General features: G+C 39.5%; 1 protein-coding gene and 1 long non-coding RNA gene across 6 annotated transcripts in view; one reads left to right on the top strand and one right to left on the bottom strand.

Annotated features, from left to right (window-relative positions):
• The window catches only part of LOC105486329 (ubiquitin conjugating enzyme E2 D3), a 74808-nt gene that overhangs the window by 22740 nt on the left and 33770 nt on the right, over window positions 1-18298 (top strand). For 2 of the 5 annotated variants that reach the window (XM_011749174.2, XM_011749166.3), the window contains exon 1: window positions 18053-18192. The exons of the other annotated variants lie outside the window; for them this stretch is intronic. The gene's annotated coding sequence lies outside the window, so the exon portion shown is untranslated. Of the gene's footprint in view, window positions 1-18052; window positions 18193-18298 lie in introns of those variants that run through there. 5 annotated transcript variants of the gene reach the window in all.
• LOC105486331 (uncharacterized) lies at window positions 1937-18090 on the bottom strand. The gene is made up of 3 exons (XR_011621135.1): window positions 17951-18090; window positions 16657-16783; window positions 1937-2711 (listed from the first exon to the last, which is right to left on the bottom strand). It is a non-coding gene; the product is annotated as an uncharacterized lncRNA (long non-coding RNA).

Below are 18298 nucleotides of genomic sequence, written 5' to 3' on the forward strand. Positions count from 1 at the left end.
TGTTAATTTTCACCATGTCATTAAGGAATGCAGTGATGATGGAAGCACTACCATTTCACAAGGAGCTCTAAAGTAGCTGTCTTTGTTGTCAAGAGATGATGGTGGTGAACACTGTAGTGGAACTGGGTTTGCTGATCTTAGTGGGAACATTAGAATCCCAAGGCAATAGAGGACACATAAGAGCATATAAATATCAGACACAGGCTGGACACAGTGGCTGACGTCTGTAATCCCAGCACTTTGGGAGGCTGACGCAGGCAGATCACTTGAGGCCAGGAGTTCGAGAACAGCCTGACCAACATGGTGAAACTTCATCTCTAGTAAAAATACAAAAATTAGCTGGGTGTGGTAATGCATGCCTGTGGTCTCAGCTACTCAGGAGGCTGAGGCAAGAGAATGGCTTGAGCCTGGGAGGTGGAGGTTGCAGTGAGCTGAGATCATGCCACTGCACTCCAGCCTAGGCAACAGAGCAAGACTCTGTCTCAAAATATATATATATATATACACACACACACACACACACACACACACACATATATACACACACACACATATATATCTCTCTGAGACAAAGTAGGCACAATTACCAAAATAAGTCAGAGGAGAGAACGTTTAAAACTAGAGTATTTTGACCCACAGGGAAAAGTGATAATGGCTAAATGATCATGAGGTCCCTGGAAATAAAATACATTAAGTAACCTACCAAGGTGCTGCTTGACATATATAGGTGGAAAAATTCTTGTGTTTTTGTAGTAAAATTTGAAGCATCTCATCTAGCTCCCAGACTTGGTACTCCTTCACTGATGGAAAGAGACTGGATCCTTTGACAAAAGGGGCAATGCAATCACAGCTGTATACCATGAATTGTTCCCTAATCCAGTGGGGTTCCCAAACTTGTCTGCACATTAGAACACCTTAGGATTCTAAAGCCCAGGCCACAACCCAGACTAATTAAATAATAATCTTGGGGAAGAACCAGGCAGTATTTTTTCAAGTTCCCCAGATACTTCCAGTGAGCAGACATATTGGGAGAATCATTGCTCTAAGCCTTTTCCATAGGGACCAGTGACCATTCACTAGAGAAAGGTAAATATCCAAAATTCTTTCTTTTTTTTTTTTTTTTTTTTTTTTTTTGAGACAAGGTCTTGCTCTGTTGTCACCCAGGCTGGACTGCAGTGGCATAATCTCAGCTCACTGCAACCTCTGCCTCCCGAATAGCTGGGACTACAGGCGTGCACCACCTCTCCCAGTTAGTTTTCTGTGTTTTTGGTAGAGATGGGGTTTCGGCATCTTGGCCAGGCTGGCTAAAATTCTTAAGGCACTGTCTCTTAACTTGTACTAATACTAGAAACCCAAAACTCTACCTTGGACGACTAGTCAGAATAGGGGACCTACGGAAGTCAAGTGATGGAATCTTGGCCTGGCTGTGGCTGACGGTGGATCCAGAAGGACCCATACTGTGGTTACTTCTCAAGTCCTAGATGTGTAGTAGTGATATATATCTTTTAATAACAATCTTTATTTTGGTTTCCTGATCCATGGAGGGATTGCTATTATGGTGGAAAGCGCTACACAGCAGCTTAGGTCTGCCTTCTACCACTCCTCATTAAGATAGTGAAGGAAAAGCAGGGATATACTCTGAAGAAATGGCAGAGATTGGCCAAGCACAGTGGCTCATGCCTGTAACGCCAGTACTTAGGGAGGCCAAGGCAGGAGGATTACTTGACCCCAGGAGTTTGAGACCAGCCTATATAACATGGCAAGACTCCATTTCTACAAAACATAAAAAACAAAATAGAAAAACCAAAAGAAATTGTAGAGATTAGTGCCACCATTTTGCCATGGTGATTCATACCACATTCCCATTTAAATTTCCTGTGGCCACCAGATGCATCATAGAGAATGAAAGTATAAAAACCAGATGGCTAGTGAAGAATGACAGTGGACTGCAAACTTTAATTAGGTAGGGATGCCAATTATGGTTGCTGTTCTAGGTGTGGTATCTTCTTTGGAAGAAATTAATATACATCTTGACATGATACTGATATTGATCTGGAAATGTCCCCCCACCCCAATTCTAATTATAAGGAGAATCAGAAACAGACTAAATTTAAATAGGAGGAACAACAGTAAGTCCTTACTGTCTTGTCTCAGGCTACATCAACTCTCCTGTTCTCTATATTGTATGAAGGGACCTTGATGGTCTTGCTATTCCATAGAACATCACACTGATTTATTAGAGTAATGAAATTATATTAAATGAAACTGATGAGCAGAAGTAGGCAGCATTCTACATGCTTTGGTAAAACATACGCATGCTAGAAGGTGCAAGATGAACCTTGAAAAACTTCCAGGACTTGTCACAGGTTTCTAGGGGTCCAATGGCCAGAGAGATGTTTGGATATCCACAATATCCATACTTTTTTCTCTTCGTTAACTGATCAGAGGGAACTCCTTATGATGACAGTTTATGTGGGTTGAGGGAGAAGTGCTGAAGGATTAGAGGCAGGTACTATAGGAGTCTGAGTCACCTGCTCATTCATGGTTCCAGTCCCATATGTAGTGCACTGCTCCTGTGCTCATCCAGTTGTACAGTTTGGTTGAGTCAAATAACAACAAGTCATGATGGGCAGTTTGATTCACACAGTCACTTGATGTCCCATGGTCAGGTGTTACATCTCTTCCAGGTACCAGTAGCAAATCAAGGGGTGCTTTTCAAAGAAAAAACAAAATGAATCAAAACCATGGCTAAGGAAGATACGGTCTTACTCCTAAACCTTAAATTAAGGTCTATGTTATAATTCTTGTACTGAAACTTGCCAGAGGCTTCACATAACATCTCTCCTACATTAACTTCCAATACCATTGGGTCTACAGGATCATAAAGCCTAAGTCTGAGCCCTACCCCACACAAAACTGGTAATTTTTTTTTAGATGGAGTCTCACTCTGTTGCCCACACTGGAATGCAGTGGCAAGATATCAGCTCACTGCAACCTCTGCCTCCCAGGTTCAAGTGCTTCTCCTGCCTCAGCCTCCTGAGTAGCTGGGATTACAAGCATGCACCACCACTTCCAGCTATTTTTTTTATTTTTAGTAGAGACGGAATTTCACCACGTTGGGCAGGCTGGCCTTGAACTCCTGACTTCAGGTGATTTGCCCACCTCGACCTCCCAAAGTGCTGGGATTACAGGCGTGAGCCACCATGCCTGGCCAAAACTGGTAGTCTTACAGTTAAGCCTCTGAGAACAGCTTACCCAATTGTACTGTGTTTTGTTGTCTCCAAATCTAAAGATGCCTGCCACATGTTTTGCCTTTTTCTTTGTTGTGATAGTGGAAAATATAACTTGTCACTAACAAGTGCCTTTAAATAGGGGTGGGTGTTTGGTTTTGGTCTAGCTTTTCTAGTTGTTCACAGCAGAAGTATGATCAAAACCACTGAGTTCTTAATTATCAGAAGCGAAACTTGAGGGTTTTTTTGTATTTTTTTTTTAAGACACTTTCTGTTGCTCAGGCTGGAGTGCACTGGCCTCATCATAGCTCACTGCAGCTTTGAAATCCTGGCCTCAATTGATTCTCCCACCTCAGCCTCCTTGAGTAGCTGAGATTACAGGCTTGTACCACCATGCCCGGCGTTTTTTTGTTTTGTTTTGTTTTTTTCTGGTAGAAACAGGGTCTCACTATGTTGCCTAGGCTGGTCTCAAACTCCTGGTCTCAAGTGATTCTCCTGCTTTGGCATCCCAAAGCACTGCAATTACAGACATGAGGCACCTCACCCAGCAAAGAGGACTCTTTTTTTTTTTTTAATATCAAAAACTTTACTCCCTCAGTCAAAATACACAAGGTAGTTGTTGTGCATATATGTAGTCTATAGATAATGCTTGGTACATAAATATCTAGGTCTATGGCAATAACTGTTACTTAGGGACTCAAAGTAGGTTTGAGTCCCTCAAAGAAGCTCAAAGAAGGTTAACACTGCTAAAAGCAAAGGCATACTCTTAGAAAAGTAAAGGTATGTTCCAAAGAATATACTCACAGTTCAGTAAGCGATACCCTGTATAAAAGCAGAGATAAAGTTTTTCTTCTCTATACAATAGGACATGATTGAAAAGTTCTTATTGTGCTATATTATAATGAAAGCTGTGTTTAATTTAATGGTGATCTGCAAGATAGTCTGGAGAAGGAAAAGCAGAGGCAGAGAAGCCCACTATGAATTTATAGTAATGGACCAAATATGAGTTGAGAGGCATCATAGTGTAATGAAAAGAATGTTTACATTAGAATCATAGGACTGGTAATAATGACTGATCCTGTTACCTTGGGCAAGTCATTTAACCTGTCTGATTCTGCATCCTTATTTATATGTCACTCACCTTGTAGTGACCTTGTAGGCCCTCAATACTTGAGTGATGAAATGTTAATCACTTCTGCTTAACTCAGAGTGATTATATAATGATGAAAATCTTTTAAAATGTATAAACTTATACAATTTAAGGTGTAATATGCATTGAAGGCCTAAATAAGTAGAAAGGGACACTTATAAGGAAAGGGAAGGGTGAAAGATAAAGATGACTCCAATATACTGAATCTCAGTCTTGGTGACTGGAAAAGTATATTCACTTAAGTAGACTGGTTAGGAGAGTAACTGAGTTTTAGAAATCTGGACAAGGTTAGGGAAAAAATAGTGATTTATTTAAATTGTCAAGATGTTCAGCAGTAACTAAAAACTGAACAACGAAGTTATTCTTAATATATGTAATAGCTTCCTATTACATACATTAATTTCATATATTCTTAGGTATTTTTCATATGAGAATATTCTCTCTCCTCCATAAAACTTTATGTTCTTAGAGAAAGAGGTTATCTCCTGGGGAATCTGTATTCCCTCATTTAAAAGTAAACCACCTATATCCACTAAAGTTCCCTCTGTTCTGTCCAATTTATTGGTAAACAAATTACATAGGGCATTGACTGGTTTAAAGATTGTTAGTTCCTTTGGTCCTTCCAGTTTAATACCAAATTGCTATACTTTTTTTTTTTTTAAGAGTCTTGTTCTGTCACCCAGACTGGAGTGCAGTGGCACGATCTCAGCTCACTGCAGCAACCTCTGCCTCTTGGGTTCAAGCAATTCTCCTGCCTCAGCCTCCCAAGTAGCTGGGACTACAGGTGCCTGCCACCATGCCTGGCTAATTTTTGTACCAAACTGCTATACTTTTTAAAAACAAAATGATATATAATAGTTTACATATTTATGAGGTATATGAGCTATTTTGTTACCTTGACTGTATACATCACCTCGAATATTTCTCATTTCTAAGTGCTGGGAACATTTCAAGTCTTCTCTCCTAGCTATTTTAAAATATAAAAAGCATTCACTGTTACTAACTATAGTTACCCTACTCTGCTGTTAAACATTCCTTTGTTCCATAGCTCACTGTATGTTTGTACCTATTCACCAACCTCTCTTCATCCCCCCCCAAACCCAGACACCTTTCCCAGCTTCTGGCAACCATCATTCTACTCTCTGCCTCCATGAGACCAACATGTTTAGCTTCCACATGAGTGAGAGAACATGTGATATTTGTCATTGTGTGCCTGGCTTATTTCACTTAACATAATAACGTCCAGTACCTTCCATGTTTCTGCAGAGGAAATGATTTCCTTCTTTTTTATGGCCAAATAGTATTCATCATGTATAATATAGGTAACACATTTTCTTTATCCATTCATCTGTTGATGGGCACTTAGGTTGATTCTGTTCTTTGCTACTGTGAATAGTGCTACATTGAACTGATTTATTTTCCTTTGAATAAATACACAATAGTGGGACTGACAGATCATATGGCAGTTCTTTCAGTTTTTTGGGAAATACTATGTTTCCATAGAGGCTGTACTAATTTACATTCCCACTGACAGTGTAAAAGAATTTTCTTCTGCATCCTTACCAGCATGTGTTATTTTCTGTCTTTTTAGTAATAACCACTCTGTCATAGGTGATACCTTATTATGGTTTTCATTTACATCTTTCTGATGATTAGTGATATTAAGCATTTTTCATATACTTATTGGGCATTTATGTCTTCTTCTGAGAAATGTTTATTCATATCCCTTGCCCACTTTTAATGGGTTTTTTTTTTTTTTACTGTTAAGTTCCTTGTATATTCTTGACATTAGTCCCTTGTTTGATTAATAGTTTGTAAATATTTTCTTCCATACAACAGGTTATCTCTTTACTCTGCTGTTTTCTTTGCTGAGCTTTTTAGTTTAATATAATCCAATTTGGCTATTTTTGTCTTTGCTTTTTGTGCTTTTGAGGTCTTAGCCATAAAATCTTTGCCTAGACCCAATGTCCTGAAGTGGTTTTCCTGTTTTCTTCTAGTAGTTTTATAGCTTCAGGTCTTACATTTATGTCTGAACTCTTCTTTATGTGCATCACTCTAAACAGTTTTTACTACTAGCACCTTGTAAAGCATAAAGCAAATGCCTTATTCAAAATCATATGAGGCCAGGTGCGGTAACTCACACTGTAATCGTGGCACTTTGGGAAGCCGAGGCGGGCAGATTGCTTGATCCCAGGAGTTCAAGACAAGCCTGGGCAATATGGTGAAACCCTGTTTCTACAAAAGATAAAAAAAAAATTAGCTGGGTGTGGTGGCAAGTGCCTGTAGTCCCAGCTCCTTGGTGGGGGTGGCTGAGGTGGGAGGATCACTTGAGCCTGGGAGGTTGAGGCTGCAGTGAGCCATGATGGCGCCACTGCACTCTAGCCTAGGTGACAGAGTGAGACCCTGTCTCAAAAAAGAAAGAAGAAAGTGATATGATACATTTCTTTCTTTTACATTTTAAATGTATATGCCTTTCATTTAGACCCTAAAGTATAAGACAGTTTATATTCCATATAAAATCCTTAGTTTCTCCCAGTTTTTAAAAAATGTAATTATAACAGCCATTCAACCTTAGCGTAGATTTATCTTTTATACTAAGAATTTCCCTTCCCTCCCTCTCCCCGCAAGTTTATTTGGCTTTCTCTGGACTGCTACAGTATTTTACTGAATCTGTCTGGGAACTTAAATTCCTAACAACATCCAGAAGCTTCAGTAACTCTGGACAAAAAGAGCTTCATCCATTAAAAAGCTGATTTGGGCGTTAGAAAAAACTCTCCTCTTGTATCGTCTTTTGCTCCCTCACATGAATAGAATTTTGGTTAGATAGAGCTATTTGCCTTTCCTTTTTTTTTTTTTTTTTTTTTTGCCCAGCACAGTTTTGTTTAGCATCCTTTCTAGTTCTACTTCAAATGTAACATTTTATGCTTTTACTTGAGACCACAGAACTACTGTATTAGTATCCCCCCTTATCCAGTAGTCAGACTTTGCCTTTCTCTACCTTAGAGAATTTGGAAGTAAGGAAAACATTGAACACCAAGAAAACTAGGTGTTACAAGCTTTATTCTGTAACAAAAATATTTCTTTTTGAGAGTTAAGTGTCTCACAAAGGTAAACTCTCCATCTAACTGATGCCTCGATTATTCATTACTGCTGACAGAAGTCAGTCAACTTGAAGGGTCATGTCATCACAAGTGTGCTGGTAAAAAAATGTTTAACAACTAGCCTGAATTAGGGAGCAGCAGGCAGAGATCTGATCTGTGGTGTTTGCAAATTTCCCTGGGGTAAGTACTCCTATGTGGTACTGTGTCATGTTGCCAAAGAACATCACTGAACACAGAGCTGGGAAGAGGTGCACACTATCAAACTGTAATACTTCCACCATGCAGATACAATAGACATAATCACAAAAACACGGAACATAGTCAAAGGTATAGCATACCTCAGAGATACTGTGGATTTAGTTCTTGTGAATTTTTCCATTTCCTAGTGCATTTGAAAGTTACATTTATGCTATATTAAATGTGCAATAGCATTATGTCTAACACGACTGTACAAACATTTTTTTTGAGATGGACTATTGCTCTGTCACCAGGTTGGAGTGCAGTGGCAAGATCATGGCTCACAGCAGCCTCAACCTCCCAGGTTCCAGCAATCCTCCCACCTCAGCCTCCCAAATATCTAGGACTACAGCTATTATAGAAAATTTTAGAAAAAAAATTTTTTTTTTTTTTTTGAGATGGAGCCTCATTCTGTCACCCAGGCTGGAGTGCAGTGGTACGATCTCGGCTCACTGCAAGATCACTGCTCCACCTCCCAGGTTCATGCCATTCTCCTGCCTCAGCCACCCGAGTACCTGGGACTACAGGCGCCCGCCACCACGCCTGGCTAATTTTTTTGTATTTTTAGTAGAGATGGGGTTTCACCGTATTAGCCAGGATGGTCTCGATCTCCTGACCTTGTGATCTGCCTGCCTCAGCCTCCCAAAGTGCTGGCATTACAGGTGTGAGCCACTGCGCCCTGCCGAAAAATTCTTTGTAGAGACAGGATCACTGTGTTGCCTAAGCCTGTCTCAAACTCCTGGACCCAAGCGATCCTCCCACCTCAGCCTCCCAAAATGCTGGGATTACAGGCACGAGCCATTGCACCTGGCCTGTACATACTTTAACTAAAAAATACTTTATTGCTAAAACATACTAACAAAGTGAGCACATGCTGTTGGAAAAATGGCACCACAAATTTGCTCAATATGGGCTGCCACAAACTTGCAATTTGTAAAATACACCATATCCATGAAATTCAATAAAATGAGGTATGTCTGTAGTAGAATAACTAGGAAGTGAGTTTTGAGTATTATTGAGCTTTAATAGATTTTAATATAATTGTCAGTTTCTATAATTAATTTTTAATAATGGTTGTGTTTAACAATAAGCCTGCAAAATTCCTAAAATTTTAAAATTGACCCTTGTAAGCTGTTCCAAGCCAGTTCTATCACACTACTGCCTATACTCTTAATTGTGGAGGTCACTTAGGGACTAGTCAATATGGGTTGAGGTGGTTCTGCTAGCTAATAATTTAAAAAATAGATATAGTGTGACTGTTCTTTTAGAAGCTGTCTAGCAGGTTTCACTCAAAAACTCACACACACAAAATTGACCTAATACTCAGATTTATATAGTGAAACCTTAAATTTTGCTATCTCGCAAAGTAAAGTTTGTCATGCTTTTTCATATTCCTCCAGGTATATGTTACCTTGTTATGACTTTATTAGTTAAAAAAAATTTAAGGCCACTCCCATATGTGTCACCTGTAAATAAATACTGGCAAAAGGAATACAATAAACAATGGGGAAAAAAACAGACAGACATTTCAGCAAAGAAGATATGTGGATGACAAAGAAAGAAAGCAGCACATGAAAAGATGCCAATATCATTAGTCACTAGGAAAATGCAAATTAAAATGACAATGAAATACCACTACACACCTATTACAATGGCCAAAATTGAAAAGACTAATCCTAACCAGTCAGGAGAAATTGGAACACTCATATGTAGCTTGTGGGACCATAAAGTGGTAAAAAAACACTTGGGAAAGCAGTTTGGCAGTTTCTTAAAAAGTTAAACACATATCTACCATATGATCTAGCTATTCCACTCCTAAGCTACTTACTCAAGAGAAATTAAAACATATGCCCATATAAACACTTATACAGAATGTTCGTAGTAGCCGTATGTGTAATAAGACAAAAATTGGAACAGGCTGGGTGGAGTGCCTCACTCCTGTAATCCCAGCACTTGAAGAGGCCGAGCTGAGCGGATAACCTGAGGTCAGGAGTTCGAGACCAGCCTGGCCAACATGGTGAAACCCCATCTCTACTAAAAAATAAAAAAATTAGCTGACATGGTGGCGGGCGCCTATAGTCCCAGCTACTCGGGAGGCTGAGACAGGAGAATCACTTGAACCCTGGAAGCGGAGGTTACAGTAAGCCAAGATTGCGCCACTGCACTCCAGCCTGGGTGATAGTAAGATTCAGTCTCAAAAAAAAAAAAAACTGGAAACAAACCAAACGTCCACTGACTGGTGAATTGATAAATTGTGGCAAATACATACAATGGAACATTATTTAGCAATAAAAGAGAATGAGCTACTGAGAGACAACAATATAGGTCTCAAAATAATTATGCTAAGTGAAAAAAGGCAGACAAGAAGGTGTATTGTGATTCAACTTCAATAAAGTTCTAGAAAATGCAAACTAATCTACCATGACAGAAAACAGATCAGAGGTGTCCTGTGGATAAGAAGACAGAGGGGTGGGAGAAGAACAAGAGAAAGGATTTATAAAAGAGTGTAAGGAAACTTGTGGTGAAGTTCATTATCTTGATTTTGGTGAGCTTCATGGGTATATATGTATGTCAGCTTATCAAACTGTTTGTTTAGGTATGTATAATTTATTATATGTCAATTATATTTCAATAAAGCTGTTAAAAATATAACAATGTAGCTGTGGTCTGACTGGTAGAATGAGGAAAAGGTAACTGCTTTATGGCTAGACAACATAGTTCCTTTCTTTCAGGGTTAAACTGAAATAGGTTCTTTGGGCAGCTAACAAGCACATATCTGGCTTACATTGAGATGTCAGGCAACTGAAATTCTCATGTTTTTATTACATGTCTGCTGGTAAGCCAGATTCTCTTCCTCTGAGTGCCTGTCTTTATATGTTTATCCCTAATATACTTCATATTATAGTCATCCTCCGGTATCCATGAGGGATTGTTTCCAGAACCACTCCCAGATACCAAAATCCAAGGATGCTTAAATCCATGATATAAAATGCCATAATATTTGCATATAACTTATACACATCCTCCTTAGATTGCTTATAATACTTAGTACAATGTAAACACTCTGTAAATATACTGTATTGTTTAGGCAACAGTAACAAGAAAAAAGTATGTATGTTCAGAAAATATGCAATTAAAAATGTGTATTTTGGATCCGCGGTTGGTTGAATCCATGGATGTGGAACTCACAGATCTGGAGGGCTGATTGTATTTGTTTTACATGTTACTATTACTCATAATGAAGTTTCCTCATTGTAATTTAAGATATTTTATATTTGTTAGAATGCTGATTCTGCAGACTGTGATAAGTGAACACTAAGGATACCCACAGAGCCATCAGGGTATCCTGAGAGAGTGGGATTGGAGATGGATGGAAAAGGAGAAAGAATCTGAGTAGGCAAGTTCAAAAATTAGCCGGGCCTAGTGGCATATGCCTGTAGTCTCAGCTACTTGGGAAGCTGAGGTGGGAGGACTGCTTGAGCCCTAGAGGCAGAGGCTTCAGTGAGCCAGGATGGTGCTACTGCACTCCAACTTGGGTAATGGAGAGACCCTGTTTCAAAACAAACAAGAGACAAGACAAAAAAAAAATAGTTGAATCTTCGGGTTTTTTTGTTTGTTTTGTTTCAAACAGGGTCTCACTCTGTCATCCAGGCTCAAGTGCGGTGGCCTGATCACAGGTCACTGCAGCCTTGACCTCCTGGGCTCAAGTAATCCTCCCACCTCAGCCTCCCTAGTATCTGGAACTACTGGTGCACACCACGCCATGCTGATTTTTTATTTTCTGTACAGATGGGTTTTGCCATGTTGCCCAAGATGGTCTCTAACTCCTGGGTTTAAGCAATCCACCCTGCCTTGGCCTCCGAAAGTGCTGGGATTACAGCTATGCACCACCACACCCGGCCCTCAATCTTGTGACCTTTTCTATTGGGTCTAATTTGTTAGGTAGGGGCTGGGGGCTGAAGTGGTGGTGGGAGGGAAACCAGGATCAAACGAGTTTTTTAACCCTTTACCCATGGTTTCCCTGCTAGCTGCTTGCTTATAATCATATATAAACACTAAAGTCATACTTGCAGAAATAAAAACCCTTATGGAAACTTAACAGGGTACATATTTATTTTAGGAACAAAAGTATAAGAAAAGTTGAATCTTGTGAAACTGCTCTTCTCCATAGAAAAGGGGGGGAAAGAGTTTACTGGTTTCCGTTAGGAAGCAATTGATAATGGCAGTGGAGAGGAATGTAAATTAATGGATTTGGCACTAAAAAAGAAAGGTATCCCAGCACTAACCCAAAACATACAGTGACACTCAAGAAGGCTGAATGTACAGATTCCTTAACCACCATTCTCCAACTTTCCAAAGCTTTCATCCAACCACTCAAAACGTGATTTTACCCTCAGTCAATTCTACCTATTTGGCTTCAGTACTTGCCCTGAGCCACAGGAATTCTGATGGGCAGAGGGGTAGGTCGGTCCTCCTGTATCAATCTGGAATTCTATGGAGCATTTTCTCATAAGTGTAATATATAAAGGGAGGGTGGGGTTTAAAGCCTTTTGTGGATTGATCTGCAGGCACAACTACTTTTCTATAAGAAATTATGTCCTGAGTTCCAGAATGGGAATGAACCTTAAAGTGCTTCTAACCTCTTTAAAGCCCTTTTACTTCCATGTCAGAATCAGATTTATTAATTTATCTGTTCTACCTGCCTAGCATTTCTTGACTTGAAAGTCACAAGGTCAAACTTAACAAATTCCACTTTAGGTATGTGACAAAAGGATTTTTATAATCTCTATCTACATCAAACTAAATTTTTTGAATTCTCTACATGAACTTTTTTCCATATTTTGTGATTTTAGTAATCTATAATTACTGTAAGCACAGTCCCAGTCACCTTGATTCCCACTTATACTATACTGCCATGTGATTTTAGAGCCTGTGTTTTATTTAGGTTTATGATCTTGTTGGCAACACATAACAGTATTTTGTCTTAGGCAGATGGAACAGAAATAGATAATAAATTCTTTTTTCTGGCCACATGAAAACCAAATTATATCAGTCAATGAATGAACAAAAGTCTCCCAAAGGTTCTAGTAAAGTGGTAACAGAACTGAGACACAGATCACAGCAGTTAGTACAGACATGGCCAAATTCAAAAGAAATGAAATGTGGCAGTTAGTCCTACATTTGAGCTTCAAGAGGAGATTTGATTTGCAAAAAAAAAAAAAAAAATGTAGCACGTGTTTCCACTGTAAACTTTAGTTTCATAGTTCTTTAAGAGCTAAACACATAGGAAGTTCATACTATTATGTTTCAAGTTATTTTATTAGAATATCATATTTTGTTTTTTTTCTATAAACTTTTTTCTTTTTTTGAGACAGGGTCTCACTTTCACCGAGGCTAGAGTGCAATGGTGTGATCATGGCTCACTGCAGCCTTGATCTTCTGGGCTCAAGGGATCCTCCCACCTCAGCTTCCAGAGTAGCTGGGAACACAGGCGCATGCCACTATGCCTAATTTTTTTGTAGAGACACAGTTTCATCATGTTGCACAGGCCAGGCTGATCTCAAACTCTTGGACTCAAGCGATCCTCCCGCTTTGGCCTCCCAAAGTGCTGGAATTACAGACATAAGCCACTGTGCCTGGTTTGATTTTATTGTAACATTCTAATAAAAGTAACTGGAGGGAGAATCCCCCCAAAATATTTTTTAGGCAAGCTTGACCCAGTAAATAAACTAAATTTACTTCCTGTACTGAGAATCCCTCCCGAAATATTTTTTAGGCAAGCTCGACCCAGTAAATAAACTAAATTTATTTCCTGTACTATCTCTTATTAGTGCAACTATTTCAGATCTTTCTCACATTTCTTCTCGATTATTTCATTGACATCCTGTTTTTCTTGCCTCTAGTCTCCATCCCAATACATACTTTGGGCACATGCTTCAACACTGCTATCACAGTTATTTTTTTGCCATCAAAATCTGATCAAGCCATTTTTGTTAAAAATTCAATTCCTCCATCCCATCCCATCCCCTTCGGAATAAAAGGCCCTCAAGATCCCCAGTCAAGTCTTTCATATCTGTCTTGTCCCCTCATCTTTTCTGTCTTCTCATTCTCTCCTTGCCGCTCCCCCCGCCATCTCAACCTCCCAATACTGCAGCCAAAGTTTTTCTAGTTTCAAAAACTTACCAAGTCAACTCTGAGACTTTGCATGCTGTTTCCCCTGCCGAGGAGCCTCCCTCATAATTTTTTTTCCAACTTTGCCTTGCTCCCTTTTTTTCATTTAATACAACTCTCTTCCTCAGAGAAACTTTGCCTGACCACCCCCAGCTGAGTTCAGTACATTAATACTGCTCTGTGCACACATTTATGTCACTGAACCCACTCTATGATGTTGTCTGATGCTTACTGGTCTCCTCAAAAGACGAAATTTATAGGTGACATCTGTGTCTTTTGTTTATGTATCTTGTGTCTAGCACATAATAGTAATTCGTTTTACATAAATAGAAAAATAGGAGTGATTCTATCAACAGATCTCTACTACATTAACATTCTTTGTCCGAAACCTGAAAGACTCCCCCTTGCCTGTTCGGACCTAAGTATCACTGATTGACAAACTGAATGACAATCTCTTTATCATGCCTCACCCTACACCAAAAGCAGTCTTACAAAGATTTTTTTTCTTTTTTTTTTTTTTTTTAACTTGTATTTGTAAGTAAACAAATTTTTTGGAAGACAGAATGCACTATTCTGGTCATTTCATATAAATAGAATCAAACAGTATGTGGCCTTTTGTGTCTGGCTCTTTCACTTGACAGAATGTTTTAAGGCTTCAAGATACATTTTGTAACACGTATTAGTACTTTGTTCCTTATAATCATAATAATATTCCATTATACAAATATATCACATCTTCTTTATCCATTGATCAGCTAATGGACATTTGAGTTGTTTCTACTAAAAAGTAGAATAGCCCTACTCTGAACATTTGTATATATATATAAGTTTTTGTGTGGAAAAATGCTCTATTTTTGTCTCAAAGATTTGTGCATGGTTCATTACATGCCAAAAACCTTATAAAGGCCAAAATGATATTCTTAGCATGAAATAAAGTACAGTTTCTTAAACCATATTAATCTGACTTAATGAGATTCTGAATTGGTAAATATAGAAATTAATTTTGTGCAAGCAATGTAAAATAACATTTGGTTGACCTGGGCTCCAATTTACTTAGTCCAGGCAGAATATGTAAATGAGCATTCTGAATATAAAATCTGGACCATAACATTTACAATTTAATTAAACTAATAAAATGGTATACACTGTACTAGAGCCAGTGTCTTTAGCAAGTTATAATATTCTGTAACAAAGTTAAAGATACATGAAAACATAGATACTATATTAACATAAATATATATATAATTTATGTTAATTATGTTTATTCATCAATACATTCTAATTAACCCCTTACTCAAGTTATAATAATGTGGCCTCACTGAAAAATTCATGTAATATTAAGACCCTGGCACACCACCATTATTCAGATTAGTAGATTAATTGCCCATTTACTAGTAATTTTCTCTGAGACAGGGTCTCACTCTGTCACCAGGCTTGAGTGTAGTGGCACAATCACAGCTCACTGCAGCCTCAACTTCCCAGGCTCAGGCAATCCTCCCGCCTCAGCCTTCCAAATTGCTGGGACCCTAGGCATGTACCACCAAGCTCGGCTAATTTTTTCATTATTTTTGTAGAGATCGGGTCACCCTACGTTATCCAAGCTGGTCTCAAACTCCTGGGCTCAAGTGATCATTCCACCTTGGCCTCACAAAGTGCTGGGATTACAGGCGTGAGCCAGCAGCCCAGCTTTAATTTTCTTGATCCTTTGTATTTTCTCATGTTTTATGTCAATTCATGCAAGATAATCTGATCCACTATATTTACAAAGTTTTTAGGACTTCAAAATAGTATTAAGGAAGGGATTATTTTTAGTTAATTAAATTTTCAACATTTTTGTACCTTTATTAATTTCTAAATGTAAATTTTTCTTTCAGTATTTACAGCCAGAATTTTTTTCTTTTTAGCATATTTCCGATTGCAATATAGAAAACATGATTATTTTCCTTTCTTGTTTCAAATGAGGACATTTCTACCATGGTAATTCAAGTAAGTTAAATGAATGAAAATGTTTTAACTTTATTTGCCACTGTAAAGTGGGCTCTTTGTAACAACAGGTATGTGAATAATGTTTAAAAATTTGACTTAATCTTAGCCTGCTTTATCAGGCATCAAAATGCTTCTAGGCTGTTTCTTTTAACCATGGCAAAACGTGAGCAGAAATGTAAGTCCACTAATGCAAATTCAAACATGTGTAAACAGAAAGCCCAATCGACCAATGAATTTACTTTAGTGCCTAACAAAAATGAGTTTGTGATTACACAATCCATTGCCTTTATAAGCATGGATACTCTAGAACTCCATATATATTAGGAATTTTTTTTTTTTTTTGAGACAGGATCTCACTCTGTCGCCCAGACTGGAGTGCAGTGGTGTGATCTCAGCCCACCGCAACCTCTGCCTTCCAGGCTCAAGCGATTCTCCCGCCTCAGCCTCCCGAGCAGCTGGGATTACAGGCGCCTGCCACCACACCCAGCTAATTTTTATATTTTTAGTAGAGATGGGGTTTCATCATGTTGGCCAGGCTGGTCTCAAACTCCTGACCTCATATGATCCACCCCTCTCAGCCTTCCCAAAGTGCTGGGATTACTAGGCGTGACCATTATTACTACTATACATTTGTTTCACACTATGGCCAGTTAATGTCTGTCTGGTTACTTTAATAACTGACATTTATACAACACTGTAGAGGCTACAGTATCCTTTCACATATATTATGATACTTAAACCCCACAATCACCCTATGAGAAAGATAGTTATTATTACTTACTTTGGCGGTGAAGAAACGGGGTCAGAAAATAACCAGGCCAGTATCAAACAAATGGGAAGCAATAACAAATCTGGGTTCCTCCCTCCACCTTCATGCCTAGTCCTGTGCTTTTAGTATATTTGGCTAGCTAGGAGAGAAAACATAGATTATTCAGGGAGGAGGGAGGGGCCAGAGGTGAGCCTCAAGAGCAGTTAGGCCATGAGGTAAGCACTTCAGGGCGTTGCTACTCACGGGGTGGTTCAGACTAGAAAAATCTGTATCACCTGGGCGCTAGTTAGAAATGTAGGCTCTCAGGCTCCACCTCTGCCCTACCAAATCAAAGCCGCATTTTCAACAAAACCCCAGGTGGTTCCTATGGACGTTAGTTTGAGAAGCACTGCTTCACTAGTGACACTACATAGCCACTTGAACAGTATACATTAGACCACTTATATTCATCATTGTTGACGTGTTGTTTTTATTAGGTAAAACTTTCTGCAACAGTTTTCAAATTAAGTGTATTTTTAAAACAAGTTTATTTTTCCATGTGATTGAAGATCTCCACTTCGGTAACTGGGGTCATTAAGGAATATTAGAAAACCTTAAGCTGGTCAGTGCTTACCCACCTTTAAATTCCTCATAAAAATAAGGTCTTTCTTTTGCCTGAAGGATACACTAGAGAGCATAACTGCCCTCTCTATACTTTAAGCCCTTGACTAAAACAGGCCAGTCCTATTCATGTAAATCCCACCTCCCAACTTGGATATTTCAGGAAGTATTGTATTGTTTTTCTGACTCTAAACTCTACCTAATTTCTTAATTAGTCTCAACACTTTCTGGCTCAAGAACTGAAACACAGCAACAGAAGCTAAAGGTAGAAAATTTAAGCTTGTTCCCACATCTACACCTTGGCAGATGGCAGCGACTGATTACGGAGACGAGTGAAAACCCTGCCCCTAACACTCTGCCCTAGCCTCATCCACTCAATTGAGCCTGAGTCAGCCCGATCCCTGCTCTTCTCTGTACTGCTCCTTCAGTGTCAGAGAGACACTAGACCTCAGCACGTGGGAGCGCTGATGAGCGGTCAACCTGGGTCTATTTAAAACTGCTATTCCCATCTTGAGGGGCGCCTACTCCCATAGAATAACCAGCCCAGGAAGGCAGGCGAGTAAATACTGCTCACCTGTTCCACCGGAAACCTCAAAATCCCGGCCCCACCTAGACTAAAGGTATCTGGTAATTAATCCTTGGCACCTCCCACCACACACTCCTGATTGGGCGCGCGAGAGAGGGCTGTGTCTGCGCGCGCTCTTACCAGTCCGGGGAATTCCATTTCCTCTTCCAACCACCGGTATAAGCATTCAGGGGCGGTGCTTTCCTGGCAGTGGCCCGCCCCAGTTCGAGCCGGTGCCTTACTGCGTCTCGCGAGATCTTGTACATTTTGGGGGCGGAACCCCGTCAAGAAGAGCGCACAAAACTGCTCTTAAGTCATTGCAGAGGTACCGCTTCGGTTAGCCAGCCACGAAGTTCTCGCGAGAGTCGTCTCCTCAATACCAAGTGAGGAAACTGGAGGACGCTGTGGGGAGGGGCGTGGGGCTGGATCGCGCAGCGGCAGCTTCCTTTACCTTCCTCCCATGGTCTCCTTCCGGTTCTCGATGCTTCT

This window comes from Macaca nemestrina, chromosome 3 (assembly GCF_043159975.1).
Source record: "Macaca nemestrina isolate mMacNem1 chromosome 3, mMacNem.hap1, whole genome shotgun sequence".
NCBI lineage: Eukaryota > Metazoa > Chordata > Mammalia > Primates > Cercopithecidae > Macaca > Macaca nemestrina.